This window comes from Sorex fumeus, unplaced genomic scaffold (assembly GCF_029834395.1).
Source record: "Sorex fumeus unplaced genomic scaffold, SorFum_2.1 ptg000265l, whole genome shotgun sequence".
In the NCBI taxonomy this organism is placed as follows: domain Eukaryota; kingdom Metazoa; phylum Chordata; class Mammalia; order Eulipotyphla; family Soricidae; genus Sorex; species Sorex fumeus.
In genome coordinates, this window is record NW_026606322.1 from 8167771 (window position 1) to 8172631 (window position 4861).

Sequence of the window (4861 nt, forward strand, 5' to 3'; positions counted from 1 at the left end):
AACAATAGACATATAGTACAGCCACAGGCTATAAAATCAATACCCCAATGTTCATGGCTTTCCTATGCGCAAATAATGAGAGAGAAGAAGGGTGATATGAATGCCTCAGAAAATCAAGTACCTTGGAATCAGCTTAACTAAGGAGGTAAAGGATCTGTACAAAGAAAACTACAAAATATTACTTCAAGAGATAAAAAAATAAAGAGGACATGAGGAAATGAAAATGCATCCCCTGCTCATGGATTGGGAGAATTAACATTGTCAAAATGACAATACTCTCCAAAGCATTATATCAATTTAATGCAATCCCTATAAGGGTACCTACAACTTTCTTCAAATAAATTGATCAAACAGTCCTGAAATTCAAATGGAATAACAAGTGCCCACAAATAGTTAAAGCAATTCTTGGGGGAAAAAAGATGGGAGACATCACCTTCCCCAAATTCTACTACAAAGCGGTAATAATTAAAACAGCATGCTATTAGAACAAAGACAGATCCACAGACCAATGGAATAGATTGAATATCCTTACACACACTCTCAAATATATGATCATCTAATATTTGACAAGGGAACAAGAAATAAAATCAAAGCAAGAAAAGTCTCTTTAACATATGGTGCTGGCAAAACTGGACAGTTACATGCAAAAAAATAGACTCAGTCCTCTACTTAACACCATGCACAAAAGTTATATCAAAATAGATTAAAGACCTCAATTTAAGACCAGAATCCATAAGTTACATTGAAGAAATGGTCAGTTAAACACTCCACAAAATTGAAGCTAAGTGTATCTTCAAAGATGAAATGCCACTGACCAAGCAAGTGGAAAAAGAAATACACAAATGGGACCATCTTAAACTAAGAAGTTTCTGCACTTCCAAAGAAACAGTGCCCAAAATGCAAAGACAGCTTGCAGAATGGGAAAGGATATTCACCCAATACCTTTCTGATAAGGGGTTAATATCAAGGATATACAAGGCACTGGTTGAACTCTACAAGAATAAAACATCCAATCCCATCAGAAAATGGGCATGAAATGAACAGAGACTTTCTCAAAAGGCACATGAAAAAATGCACTCCATCACTGATCATCAGGGAGATGCAGATCAAAACAGCAATGAGATATCATCTCACACCACAGAGAGTGGCACACATCCAAAAGAACAAAAGCAACCGGTGTTGGTGTGGATGTGGAGAGAAGGGGACTCTCCACCACTGCTGGTGGGAATGCCAACAGCCTTTTTAGAAAACAATATGGACGTTTCTCAAAAAACTAGAAATTGAGTTCCCATTTGACCCAGCAATACCAGTCCTGGGAATATACCCCAGAGATGCAATATGCAATATATATATGTATATATATATATATATATTAGAAATGACATCTGCACTTGTATGTTTATTGCAACACTATTTACAATAGCCAGAATCTGGAAAAAAACTGAGTGCCTGAGAACAGATGACTGGTTAAAGAAACTTTGGTGCATATACACAATGGAATACTATGCAACTGTTAGAAAAGATGAAATCATGAAATAAGTGGAACATATAAGTGGATCAAATAGAGAGTATTTTGCTAAGTGAAAAGAGCCAGAGAGACATAGAATGGCTGCACTCATTTGTGGACTATAAAGTAACAGTATGGAAGACTAACACCCAAGGATAATAGAGATAAGGGCCAGGAGGATTGCTCCACAGCTTGAAAGCTGGCCTCACATGCTGGGGGGAAAGGCAGCTGGGATGGAGAAGGGACCACTAAGTGAATGATACTTGAAGGGCTCAATCGGGATGGGAGACGCGTGCTGAAAGTAGACTGTAGACCAAACATGATGACCACTTAATACCTGTATTGCAAACCATAATGCCCAAAAGAAGAGAGAGAGTAAAAGGGAATGCATCTGCCACAGAAGCAGGGGGCAGGGGAATGGGGTGGGGGTGACAGGAGGGTTACTGGGAACATTGGTGGTAGAGAATGGGCACTAGTGGAGGGATGGGAACTAGATCATTGTATGACTGAAACCTAATTATGAAAGTTTGTAAGTCTGTAACTGTATCTCAGGGTGATTCATTAGAAAATAAAAAAATTAAAAATAGCAGCCACACATATAGAAATTATGAGTATTTTCTATTCAAGTTTGAATAACAGGGGGATATACTCATATGTATCTTTGATAAGAAAGTAATAGCAGCACAAGAATCTCCCCAGAGGTTTAGTCTCATATCCTATTAACCAGAATTAAATTGAATGGTCATAACTTTCACTTAAATCACTTAATCCCCGTTATTCATCGATTTACTCGAGTGGGTGCCAGTAACGTCTCCATTCATCCCGGTTTCGTGCTAGCGTAGCCCAATGGTATCTGTTCGTTCTAGGAACATGCAGAGCCTCAAACCGATCATTCAGGGTCTTGACGAAGAAGTCTGACCATCTTGTAGGTGGGCGTCCACGTGATCTTTTGATGTCCCGTGGAATCCAATTAGTAATGGCTCTAGTCCAACGGTTGTCTGTAAACCTCATTACGTGTCCAGCCCATCTGATTTTTGATGTCTTGGCAAATGAGACAGGGTCCCTGATTCTTGAGCGTTGACGAAGATCAGAACTCCGGATTCTATCCCTCATTTGAGTGAATCGTGATTTTCCAAGCATAGCTCTTTTGATTTCTCTTTGAGAGACCCGAATAGCGTTCTCATCCTGTTTTCGTAGGGTCCACGTCTCTGAGGCATATGTTAATGCAGGAAGAACAGTGGAATCAAAGAGATGTGCTCGTAGCTGGAGGTTCTTTGTCCTTTTAGTTACTTCTTCAACGCTCTTGAAGGCATTCCAAGCCGCTCTCTTCCTCCTGCACAATTCAGGTTCCAGGTCATTTATCACGTTGATTTCTCGACCTAGGTATATATAACTGTTGCATTCGGAGATGGTGGTTCCGTTGAGAGCGAATGGAGCGTCAGGAACAAGGCTGTTTCTCATAAACATTGTCTTCGTAAGATTCAGCTGTAGTCTGACATTTCCACATTCATGGTCAAAGCCGTTCAGCATTTGTGCCGCTTGGCTAATGTTTGGTGTTATTAGAACGATGTCATCAGCAAAGCGGAGGTGGTGTAGTTGCCAACCATCTATCTTCACTCCCATGCTTTCCCATTCCAGTCGTCGCATGATGTTCTCGAGGGTGGCACTGAAGAGTTTTGGTGAAATGGTATCACCCTGCCGAACCCCTCTCTTGATATGGATGATTACTTCTTTGTAGAATGGTGAGATCTTGGTAGTGAATCCGCAGTAGAGCTCACGAAGAATCCTGATGTATTGAGTTTGTACGCCCTGATAACTTTACAGCAGGGAAATAATGATCCCCTGATCCCTAATCGGTACTAGTTTTTGTCTTTAATTAAAATACACTGCTTTCTAATTCACTTTTTTTTTCTTTTTTGGGTCACACCCAGCGGCGATGCTCAGGGGTTACTCCTGGATCTGCACTCAGGAATCACTCCTGGTGGTGCTCGGGGGACCAGATGGGATGCTGGGAATCGAACCCAGGTTGGCCGAGTGCAAGGCAAATATCCTACCTGCTGTGCTTCACTTCAGCCCCTCTAATTCATTTTTTAAAACCAAACTTTCCTCTGAATAACTTTGGAGAAGTTTATTCTGCATTTACTACCTGGGCAGCATATTCACCTATTATATTTACTGGCCTTTTATTAAGCAAAAATTTGATTTTTCTCTTCTTGCTTTTCTAATCTCTTTAAGGTCGGTCACATTATTTGTCCTTGCTAGGGTTGACACATGACTCAAATTTTTATATGTTTGCAAATTTCAATAAGTTCTACTTGTTTTCATTTCTAGGTCATAAATATAATACTAAATATAGTCAAATAAAACGTATCATATTGACCTTTGAATCATCATAATGAAAATATTTCTCACCAACTGCGATCAAGTTAATTTTTCAATTTTTTCACCTCTCTCAACCAAAGACATTTCACAGAATTCAAACAATTAGAACTAAAAAGAAGTTCTAGCATCATGTACTCCAGCACACTCCTTTTTTACAGTTCAGACAACTAAAACGAAGAAAGTCAAAAGGACTCATCTGCATTTGAAGCAGGCTAAAAATATTAGTCTCCTTCAGCTTGATGTTTTCTCCACTAGGCTGTGGAGTGGGTGGATTCTGCATAAAAGATATGCTAGTTATTAGAAATATGGGACTAGTGAAGCAAGAGCCATGGAGATAGGGAGTAAGGACAAAAACACAGCTGGGCATCAGGAAGAAAGCTCAGGGAGAGTTCAAGCAATCTTAGGCACGAAGTTGGATCTGGAAGGACAGGCAACAGCAGTGAGTGAGCCCTTGGGAGCCAGGCAGGTGGCAGCCATGATTCTGGGAGATGTGTCCATATGTTGCAGAATCTCTGCCAGACAACTATGTTTGGGAGAGGCTCCAGTTCCTGCCGGGGAGAATTGACAGGTGCCAGGTGGGGTTCAGACCGTAGACAGATGTACTACATATAGTTAATAGCAAGATTCTGGTCATAGGAAGGAGATATCTCCCTCTGAAAAACTGGTTGCAAACCAAGTTAGGCGTTAACAGCCAGAGACAATCCCAAGTTATGATAGACTCTATGTGCGCCCAGGGCTCACTTTAAAATTCCAGCATTTTGTGCTGAGGGTCAGCGAATAATATATTACATCTAATATTTTATATAATTTTATTTTAGGCACTTTGGCACGCCTTACAATACTGTTAATAGTAGGGTTTCATGCACAATAAATTCCAGCATCACACCCTCTATCCAAATTCTCACTTCCCTCCACGATTTATGTATTGCTCTGCCCCATCCATATTTTTAATGCATACAGAAAAACAGCTAC